Below are 12,029 nucleotides of genomic sequence, written 5' to 3' on the forward strand. Positions count from 1 at the left end.
TGGGACAGGGCTTTCTAGACTGCCAGAGTGGCAGAGCAGCAGGCTCGCTCTGCAATTTCATCTTGCATTGCACCGCTTCTTCTGTGGCTGCCACTGCATCCCCAACCCTGCATGGTGTTTCCAGCTGGGGGATTTGGAGAGAATGCCTCCTGGATCCTGGGCTCGGGACAGCCAAGATTAGCTCCCGCCCCCCTCCCTCCCCCTCTGGCCCCCTCCCTCTCTCCAATTCCCTGCCAGTTGCACCTTGGCCTCCAGATGCACCTTGGCCAGCACTCAGGAAGCACGTCTAAGCCGGGTTCTGCCCCCCTGCAGCTCCCCCTCTTCCTCCTCTGGCTGATCAAGGCTTAGCTTGCTGCACCATCTCAACAAGGTAGCAGGGTCAGTGCATCCATGACTGTTGTCATTGTATCGATCCATTACATTGCTGGTCTTCCTCTTTTGTGTTTTTCATTGACCTTGCCAAGCATAATATCTTTTTCTAATTATCTTTTATTTTACATGATGTAAAGTCATGTTCTTGTTTGGACTTCTAAGGAAAGCTTAAACTTGATTTCTTCCAATATTGATTGATTTGTTTGTTGGGCAGTCCATGGTATCCAAAGTATCTTGTGCTGGGACTATAATGCCAAAGTATCTACCTTGTTTATTCATTATCCAGCTTTCATTCTTGACCACTTGTACTTTTCCTTGGTTTGTGTTTCATGCTTCCCATATTCCAAGATGTAGGGCATCTTTACAGCTTCTGATCCTCATTTCAGGCACAGCTGCATCAGCAGTCAAACTGGACAGATTTGCTCCAACAAGCGCCAGAGTCTTCAACTCTTCCCCAGTAGCTCACTGAGTGCCTTCTGACCTAAGAGGGTCATCTTCCAGCACTATATCCCAATTTGTTTGCTGTAACTATCCATTGGGCATCCATGTAGATTTTCACCACCATCCCATGCTGCTGCTGCCCAGATGGGTGATTTGTCTAGCACCTCAAGTGACACCCATCTTGGAGACCCTGCCAGTAATTACTCTACTGATGGCATAGTTCTCAGCATCACTGAAGAATACAAGCTCTTTAAAAAAGATGCTGCAGAAGCAAAACCAAATAGCATGCATTTAAATTGGAACATTGATAAAACCAGTACAGTGATGACATTCTTCTCCTAATGGAATCTAGTGATTGGCTAAGGATGGTGCAAAAGTTGCAATGATGTTGCCTTCTTTAAGAATTAGAAGACTCTCATTGATTTTGGGCAGAAGACGATAAACTACTTCAATGATTCCTCCATTAGTTTTCCTGTCTATAATAATGGAAAACACCTGTTTGATGTGATTATGTCCTGAGTGGTTTTCATAGAGTAATAAGATTATAAATAGCTTACAATGTTAAAAATTCTAGCACTAAACTTTTTTTTCCCCAGATAAATGATATGCTTCCACTTTCTGGACAGAAATGGAGAGTTTGGAAAGTTTTCTAGGGGTACAGCAAAAATTTACAAATTCCTGTGATGTTTGCAAAATGATTTGCTGTTACTTTTTATTGTATACATGTTTTCCCATAAAACCATGCTGCAACCTTGATATTCAAGATATGGTTTAAATTCACCTTTGATGATGAGGGGAGACTCGCCATATCTGTCTAAATAAGTGTTTGTAGAGCACTAGGTGTACTCTAAACTGCATGTGCCTGATAAGAAATCATGCTGTGTGGCAAACCAGCATTTTCTAGCATCTTTACTTCATCCACGAATTTGTGCTAGGCAAGGAGGAGATGAATGGATTTAAATACCGCAGCAGAAAGTTCTTCAAAAGCCCCAACTTTACTTACAGCTCATAAGGTCCAAAGACTCATCTTGTAGTTTGATTTGGAGGTCACAGTAAGCAAGGCCTGAATGCAGAAAGCCTTTTTATTATTTACTTCATGTTTCTTACAGTTTGTCTCTTTGCTTCATTCTTTTGTCTCTTTGTCTTCACCCCCAACTCCATTCTCTCCAGAAAGGTCCTTTAGGGACAAATCTCTGAAAAACAAATTGGAGCGATACTGCAGCTATAAGGATGCAACTAGATGTTCAGCAACATCTACAGGTGAAATCTGCTGCCTCTTCTCTTTCACTTGTTTTCACCTTAAACATGAAAGGAAGGAAAAGAAATGTTAGGCACTCACCACCAGAAAGACACGAAAGGCTGAAAGGGCTAGATTAAAGCTGAATGATCGCTTGATTGCTGTGGTTTCTCACGTTTTATCATGTTAAAATAGGTTTAACCCTTGAAAGTATGGACACTTGCCAACCACAGCAGTATAATGCTCCGATCGAGAGGTGGGGGGTGGGGGGCAGAGAGAAGAAGGGAAAATGCATCATTCACTGCTGCATATGGTGTTCCATTAATAAGTATCACTTTCTGTCGTAGGAACATAAATACTGAATGGTCTCTGGGACGTAGCCAAGAGCTGGGCACTCTAGTGATTCATTCAATGCATGGTTAATTAACTGTTTTGGGGTGAATTTGGCACTATGAATGAATAACAGTGATTTGTTTCAAAATGTGTCACTGTTTATCACCCTTTTTAGAAGTGCTAAATGAATCTAGAACTTTGTATTAATGAGAGGCTAGTTTAGGGGTGCCTCTGGAATCAGAGGAAGAGCAGTTTATTGACTGGAGTTGTAGTGTCAGTAGTTCTGAAGAGTACTACATTGGTACTAAACTAGGAAAAGTTGCAGTAGGTTTTTAGCATCTCCAGATGAAGGAAAAATCCTTAGATATTTTGAGACATAAGCATGGACACTAATCCACACAAATGTTGAGTATATTGACCAAGATCAGTGTTGTCCAAACTTGGCCACTTTAAGATGAGTGGACTTTAACTCCCAGAATTGCCCAGCCAGCTGGCTGGGGAATTCTGGGAGTTGAAGTCCACTCATCTTAAAGTGGCCAAGTTTGGACAACACTGACCTAGATGAAACATTTTTCTAATCCACATCAGGCAGTTTCTTATGCCTTGCTTAAGATCTACTACTTTGACATAGTAGACTAAGGAGACAAAGAAAAGAAATTTCTGTAGCTAACTACAGTTTCAGAAATACAGTGGACCAATTGTTGCCCCAAGGAACGTGCATCTAAATATTAACATAAAGGAAGGAAAACAGCAGAAAAGGAAAAGGGAGCAGAGACTGGAAAAAAAAAATCAACAGGAAATTTAAAGAAAACATACACAGTGACCTCTGTCTCATTTCCAATGCACGAACTTGAGAAATTAAAATTTAGATTCTGTTCTGCAGCTTTTGTTTTGGGAGTAGTTACCTACAGAAATAAATCTACCCATTTTTCGCTAATTGTGGCAGTATGAAAACATTTTAAAAAAACAAACTGAATTTGTTTTCTTTATATGCTTGTACATTTCTCTTATAGTAAGTACAGTGCCATATAGGAGAGACACACTCTGTTGGTATGAAGCACCCTTCACTTCAAAGGCTGGGCAAGGATAAAATAAAACTCAGAGCTGTGGGAAACCTTCCAGACTGGGAGAAAAAAATGTTCTAATCAGGACAGGATGATCTTACACACAGAATGGCTTTCCTAGACCTCCTGCATAGGTGCCATCTTGCCTCCTTCTTTTAGTCATGAATAAATTAGTTTTCAGGGGGTAACTTTAAGCACAATTAAATATGGACAAATGCACCTACAGTAATAGAGATGAGGATGACGACGACGACGATGATAACATGATAAAATAATGTTAGTCTAGCCAATTATAACTAATACACAACAATTAAATATTATCAATGTTGCTATTATTTTATGAAGTAATAACTTATCTAGAAATATTAATTTGATATAAATGTTACCATTATTCTTATTTATGCCCAGGGTGTGTTTGCATCCTAGTCATCTAGTTTGTTCAAGATTTGTTTTGGTTCCAGTGTGAGGATCAAAATGTAATTTGAACTTAGACTGTTTCCTAGACTGTGGTTGCAGTTGGCACCTTGCTTGGGTGAGCAATGCAACTCTCCAAACACGTTTGAAAGTTATCTAAGATTATTTGCATATTCCATCATAAACACCTGCGTAGAATGTAGTTAGTTCCTGAATTCTGCTTTTGAGTGCCCAACCAGTTCTCAGTGGCACACACTGAATTGGGAATTGGCACCCATGGGGGGAAAAGCAGTTAAGGACAATGGCAGTGAAAAAAAAGACTTCCTTCTCTTTTTACTTTTAACCAGATAGCTGATATCAGTTCAGTTCCCTGACCTGGATTTTCAGAGGAGAGCTGTGGATGGATTCACAAGTGAGTCTTTTCTCCTCAGTAAATAACAACAAGAGCAAGATTCCATGCCAACCTTTTTGTAGGAGGATTTTTTTCTCCTTACCTTGCTGATACTGAATCAATAATTTCATTTCTCTATTACAAATCTTAAGACAATACTGGCAAAAGTATACTGGAATTTTACTTACTCATATTCAATTATTAATGGAGGCTTCTTTAAACATTGTTGGCTCCCTGAAACAGGGAGCTTCAGAACTGTTTCCATTTCTGGTTGCTTACCCATTCTGTTTGTTCTCCAGCTCCGTGATCCTTTTCGATTTTCTGCAGGTTAGCAAGCTCTGCATTGTCTGCTTTTGAAATGTGTCTTTAGGCATGCTTTTGTTTGACAAGGAATGCCAAGGCTGAGCTGACAAAGTCTGTTTGAAAATCTTTTTCCAGGTATACGAGATCAGTAAGTCTTGTTCAATGTATTCTGTGATTAGTATTTTTCTTCAGATATTTATATCAACATTTCAGCTTTCGTGAACGATGTTATCTGAACATACCTGTCAGTGAGAAGCTTACACAGGGTAAAATAACACTATCATTTATATATTCAAATGCAGAAATATACTTATGGGAAACAGTTGACATCTCTCTCCATATAACTTGAAAGCAGGGTACCTCTAACAAGCGCTTGGAGTCAGCCATAGTTTTTTCTCTGGGTTGAAACAAATATCAGCGCGATGAATGTGTCACTTAGGCCTTTCATGCTCACTTTTTGCAAGGCCTAAACCTAATATTTATATATTTGAACCCTCTCCCTTATAATGACAGTTAACATTTATAAGACAAGATATTCGGTAAAAATAAATCTTCCTGGATTTTGGCTTCAGAGAGCTATGTTTTCTAGCTAAGCTATCTCACTTTCACCTAATGCGCATCTTTTCATAGTCAATGTAATATGACTTTCAGTGTTAAAGATGCAAAACAGGAGCGTTGGGCAATGTAGTTATGTTACAAAACCCTCTCTTGTAAGGAGTGAAGCCAGCCCTGCACTAGATAAACAGTGTGGTCTTAAAATGCCCATTTTTATCCACACCTTTAGATATTACTATAGTACGGCAATTGTGAAAGTTAATATTTTCTACAAAAACAGAAGCACTATTCAGTCTTTAATGTAGATTTGCCAAGTTTTCTGATACAGTAGAAAAATTTTAAAAGGTCCATACTTTTCTCTCCAACTAATATTTCTCTGTTTTTTATTATTCTTGAGTTTTTCTCTCTCTTCCATCATATTTCCCTATGGATGAATTTAGAGTTTAAACTCCTTAGGCGAAGAAAAAGTTTAAATTCTCTCTCTTTTCTCCAATTATAATAGGGAAAAAATCTTGAGTTGGATAGCCAGGTAGACACTTCCACAAATGAAAGAGCCTTAAATCAAAACCAAGGCTTTGTGGACCAAAGTGATTTTTAGCCTCCAGTGGACTCATTTGAAAAACTACTCAGGGGAGTTGGGGGTCCTCCAAAACATGACTCTGGGAATTGCAGAGAAGATTTTTAAGGAAAGTTGATTCTTTCCTCCCCTCAAAGGAGCTTCATGGAACATCTAGATTTCATTTATAGAAAATGAGCATTTCAGACAGAAACTTCCCTCAGAGAAAGTCCCTTCAGGGACTACCTTGGTGTAGGAGTTTCCTACACATAAATTTTAGAGAGACAAAGTATAGCCAAACATGCCATCTCACACGTGTATTCAGAAATGGCACATTCTGGCCATTTCCCCACTAGTCAATGATAACCTCTAGCATCACTCAGCCATAACTGACGCATAAGATCGATGTAACTCAATACTATTCGGCTGATATGACAATTGTCAGACCATTCTACAATATGCTGTATGTGAAGAGTGGGGAAATGAATTCAGAAACAAATGTATCACTTTGTTGTTATATTTTTATAGATCAGCTGTTAGGTAATGTAATCCAGAGGACCAATGAAAAGCACTGGAATTCTGAAGATGTGATGGTCTCTCTGTTTTCCCAGCATGGAGATTTGGCCCATTTTTTTTTTTACAAGACAATACCCATAGATGTAAGGAGAAATACAAGAATGAGGTCTTAACCCCAAGCTTTCTCAAATACAAATAAAAATAAGAAGGTGGATCTATTGCTAATTGTAGATATTCTAGCTAATTTGGAACAGTGGCATTATAAGCAGATAACAGGCACTGCAAATTAAAAACAAAAAGAATACAAAATGCTCCCAACTCTGAAACACTAAAAAAAAAAAAAGCTATTTTGCTTCTGATCTTTTGACATTTGTAACAAAACCAAGTGATTCGGTTATATTACAAGAGCCATTTCATTTAAATGGTGCTGAGTTTGCTAATTAAATGAGAAACACTTTCAGTTCATAATTTATTAGAGTTACAGGACAGGATAGAGACAGCATCTAAAAATATCGACAGTGTAAACCAAGTCTGAAACAGCTAGGTTAAAATTAAAAAGCTGAAATTCTTAGACTGTTTCACTTTCTAACAGAATACAAGAAAGGAATATTTTAGTTGATTCTCACCCTCCAGGCAAAGTAGTTTAAAACCCCTGGCCTGATTCCAACCCCATTATCAAAGGACCACTCACCTAATCTAAAAAAGCAGCTCTTCATCAATTTATCATTAACAAGAGCATTACAATATAATGTAGGGAAACGGCTTTCCACCAGGGATTCAGTTAATGGGAAGCTTGAGCCAGATAACAAGCAGGGCTGAAGATATGCCACAGGAGGTGAAGATAATATACATATATTCTGGACAGAGAATACTGCAAACAGCTCCTTCCCCTCCTATTGATGACTTTCCTTAGAAGAATAAAAATGGGGTGAGGTGGGGATTAAATGGATTTAAAAGTTCAAACTATGCAATGTATTTTCTGCATCATTTATCCAAGTAAAGAGGCTATTACCCAATGCATCGTGCAATTGTCCTGTATAGATTGCTTAGCTGTGGAGAGAAATGCAGCTTTGCCAAAGAGAGCGTGCCTCAAGTGGATACTGACTGTGTCTTGAAGCTGGGGCATCTCTCCAACCTTCCAACCCCACCTCCCTCAGTGCCATCTTCAAGGACAGAATGGCATGGAGGAAACCCAATCTACGTATGGCTATTCTGACAGCCACTGTTCAACTCGCATGAACGTATGAGGGCAATCTGCTACTGGAAAATAGCAGCTGTCATTTAAGTTAAAACTGTATCGAATATTACCTCCTCCTTGGCATCCTATTTAGAGCAATGCTGGCTTAGAGGATTTTACAGAACCAACTGTAGGCTATTATTTTGCCTTTCTTTGTTTTCAGGTGAGTAGGCGAGCGTCATCTTAAAGGTCTCACTGTTTATAGCAGTCAACAAATCTCTGAATACCATTGAACTTTGGCAGCCAACTGCAGCCTAACAATTGTGTGATTTTATTTTCAGTTATAATCTTGTAAAATAGATGTGCTTACCTCCATCAAAATGGGAGATCAACCCCCAAAATTCTGGATGTACCCTTTCTGGTGATAATATCACATGGCCATCATTTCCTTGTAGACCTCAGCTTTGAAAAAAGTTCATAAGTAAAAATGTGGTCCCCAGGCATAAAACAATTTCCATTTCTGTTTTAAGTAAGAACCAAATGAGATCATTTTCTTCAGCATAGAGAGTTTTATGTTGTCAGGTAGAGTGGATATTTTCATTCTCAGTGACCTGTATTTAGGGGAAGAAAGTTTTATTGGAATTGCAAGGATTATGCAGAACTAGATAAGGAAATCTATGGAGGAATCTACACTAGGGTTTTATCCCATTGCTGTTAAGTCTTGATCACACCTCATTCACATGATGAAAGCCCAGAATTGTCCTACTGCCATTTTCACTTATATTCCAAAATGCATTTCTAATGTTTCTTTTTGGATATTGTTTTGGACTCTACAGTTTCATCCCTGTGTACATCATTCAGCAGAGGAGGTATATCTACTTTGGAAGCAAGCAGAAATGAATCAGGCCTGGGGGCAATTGTTATGAATGTGGAGGAGAGGGACCAATTACAGCTTACTTGAGACTTATTTTTCCCATTAAAGCTCACAGATCCTGCGCTTGTCTCTGTGGAGAAGAAGCTGCCACCTTCCTGAAGAGAAGCAGTTGCCCCCACTTCATTTTCACTCACTACTGGTAGTTCTCTTGCTTCTCATCTCATGCAACATGTTTAACTAGGGCAGTTAAAAGACCCAGCAGCTGGATTAGGACAACATGCCATGCTTGATTAATTTGAACCCTGGTTAATTTTTCTGCAGCAGAAAAGCCATGTTGATATACATGATGTGATTGTGTAATGATGTTGTGATGTCTGATGCAAGTACATAAGTTGCATCATTTGGGTGCTAACATCATGATACATGTCATCCTTTGCTCCTCCCTTGTCTTGCCCAAATATGTGTGGGTTTGGGGGTGTTATGGCTTAATGAGTTTGTGAATTCAACCTGTTTGGTTGCTTTATGATTCTGTATATGGCACAAACCCAGAAAATGAGTTAATTCAGTAACTAAATAATGTTGTGTAAACCAAGCCAGTGTCAACTAAAGATTAAGAAGTAAACTGTTAACTCCCAAGGCACCCTGATCTGAACTAGACTGGGATTAACCCTGGTTAGAAAATTAGCAAACAATTGTTTTTAAAGTTTTTTTCTCTTTACCCATCTATGATAATGAGAAGTTAGTAAACAAATCAAAATAAATTGTACACTCTATCCTGATGAACACATACAGTTAATGGATTGATAAACCAACCTACTGCACAGGGTTGTTGTTGGGAAAAAACTGGAAGTGGGAATGCTACGTATGCTACCTTGAGCTCCTGAAAGAAAAGCAGGATATAAAATCTAACAAATGCATATATATGTGTGTGTTTCACCTGTGATCAACCAGTCACCATGGGCCTTCTCTACAATGCCATGTATATAAGAGATGTAGCTGTATTGCATAGGCAGAGGATACAGTGTTTACATTATACCTATATCTTGCTCTTTTATGGGGCTCTTACTGGTCATCACACATATTAAAGTTCATATTTACACATATTCAGTTTTAGAAATAGCATGGTATCTTTTCTTGCAATTTCTAAAACGTTATTCATGGTGGTTCCATTCCACCCTCATGCCTTCATCATCTTGTACTTAACCTATAGTCTCAGGCTTAAACTAGCGCAATCCATTTTATATAGGGTTGCCCCTGAAAATTACTCAGAAGCTGCAATTGGTCCAAAATGCAGAGGTCCAACTCCTAATGGGAAGAGGTTTAGTAGAATTCTACCGGGGTTCTACAAAGTGGTCAATATTGACCCCAAGGGTTGATGGGACTATCCAAAGGGTCAATAGATGAACAATCTGAAACTTCATGAAGGGGTTGATAAGCTGAAAGGTTTGGAGACCCAAATTATACCTTTGTTAAGGATGCTACACTGGTTACCAATAGGCTTCTGGCCCAGTTTAACCTTTAATACCTTACCTGGCCTGTACCTACAAGACTAACTCTCCTGACCAGAATTAGCCCTCCGTGTCCATTCATCCTGAGAAGGGTTGCTGAGAGTCCTATCCCATGTGAGGTGAAGGTGGGCACCTGGAGGTGCATTCTCAGTGGCAACCCCATGTAATGGAATACCTTGCCCTCCATGGAATGGGGAATCTCAACCTTGCTTACCTTTCACAACTCCATCCAGTTCATCAGTGGGCTTTCGGTATGGACGATGGGTATGGCTTGTTTTTGCTTTCCATTATGCCTGGTGATTTTACTGTTCCGCTGAAAATCTTAAATACAGGGCTGTATTTAGAGGGAGGGAGGGAGGGAGGGAGGGAGGGAGGGAGGGAGGGGATAATATTCTCTGCTTAATTGTATTCTGTATGCAAGACAGTGTTCATTTACTTATTTATTGCTATTGCTTTTAGCTAATTTGTGTGTGTGTGTGGGTAATATAATTGCTGCCTCAAGCAGCCTTTTTTGGAGAGAAAACAGAGTGGACATGTTTTAAATTAATAACTTTACAGCAAAATAAATAAAGGTGCATCTGACTGAGAAGCCTGCACTAACTGCTGTTAAGGAAGAGAATATGGCGGGGAGGCAAAGAGAAAGGGTGGAGTGTGACTCAGATATAACTCCCTGCTGCCTTCTAGGTTCTGCTCTCTCTCATCACTCCCTATTTGTCCCTCACAGAGTTGCATACTCCCTGTTCATCAAGGCATCCCTCTTATTTATCTTCCTGGGTTTGCTATTTATCTGCATTTATACTCAGCATTTTTTTTAATTGCCCAAATTCCATGAACCAATGGAATTGGCTGCAGGGTTAAGTAGAGTAATGATCTGGCAAGTAAATATAGGTAGTCCCTGGGTTAAGAATGCCCAGTTTAAGGACAACCTATAGTTAAGAACAGAGCCTATTGTAGCAAAATTCAAGTTAAATACACAATGGTTAGGGTTCATTACACAATACTACTTATACAGTATTATACAATAATACTGTTCTGGCTCACATACAAATCTGACTTAAGGACAGGCCTTGGGAACAAAACTTGTTCTTGGGGACTACCTGTAAGAGGAATAGCGTGTGAGAGGAAAGAAAGAAAGATTAGTAGGCGTGATTATAGCAGGAGCTGTGAGGGGAGTATCATTTGACTGGAGCAAGCAGTAGGCATCTGTTGAGCTGTGCCTTATCATTTTTGTGAAGAAAACTACCAGAGCCACAGTGCTCGGTGGGAGCTGTGTCCGTCAGCTATAACATTATTACCTACTGATGAATAAGCTGGAAAGTTACCTAAAATAAAATTTCAGAAAACAGGAACCATAGGAGGCAGGGAATTTATCAGAATGGCTTTATAATTAGGACCAATGGGTATGGAGCAAGAATACTTCTAAATAGAAAGCAAAACTTTAGTATACAGGTACACAGTAAATTAGCCATCATGCTAATCCAATGATATCTATTAAAATTCAGCTTGAGGCAGGACATTTTGACCCTTTTTTATCTGTTTCACTAGCACATGCAGATAGATGAGACATACTTGGATTCCTAAAAGAGGTCTAATTTTAGACAAGGTTGATCAACGCATAGCCTCTGAACTGGTTAAGTTCCAGAGTTGGAAATTAATAATAATTATGCCAACATACCTTGCAGAGTTGCTGCAGATTAGATGATGCATGTGACACATGTTGACTGTACGAGGAAGAGGAGGAGGAGAAGGAGGAAGACAGCTGGATTAAGCAAGCTCTGAGATCTTTCCTTTGTTTAGAAGGGTGTCTCAATCCAAAGAGCTCCTCATCTGTCTATTCAGAGGTTTCATAAGGAAGCAGAAAACATTAGAACTGTATTTTGGAATCAATTAAACAGTAACCTTGATGTATATGCAATCTATGCATTTGTACAAAGGCACTGGACACCAGAGGCCTCCAGTGATCATATCAAAGAAAACCCTTGTATCAAAAAAGATACAAGGTCTTATCCCTCAGAAAATTTACACTGTCTTTAAACAGTAAAAAAAGTAGGGGTAAATCAATCTTAGATTTTGTCTTTGCGTTGCCCACAGTCCAATCCTATTTTGGACAGCAGGACCTGATAACATTATTTAACAGCCAAGTGCAGCTTTTGCTCCCCTCCTCCCCCGAATATTGTACATCCATAATATAAACTGAGTACACATTTGACCAAAGAAAAATGTCTTTTGCCAGTCATAACTTACTCCTACTAGCTCTTCAACATCCTCAGAAAAAGGAAAAATAAACC

Source organism: Python bivittatus, unplaced genomic scaffold, assembly GCF_059951505.1.
Source record: "Python bivittatus isolate LINGU-HERP-01145 unplaced genomic scaffold, Pbiv_v1 ctg000700_np1212, whole genome shotgun sequence".
Classification (NCBI taxonomy): Eukaryota; Metazoa; Chordata; class Lepidosauria; order Squamata; family Pythonidae; genus Python; species Python bivittatus.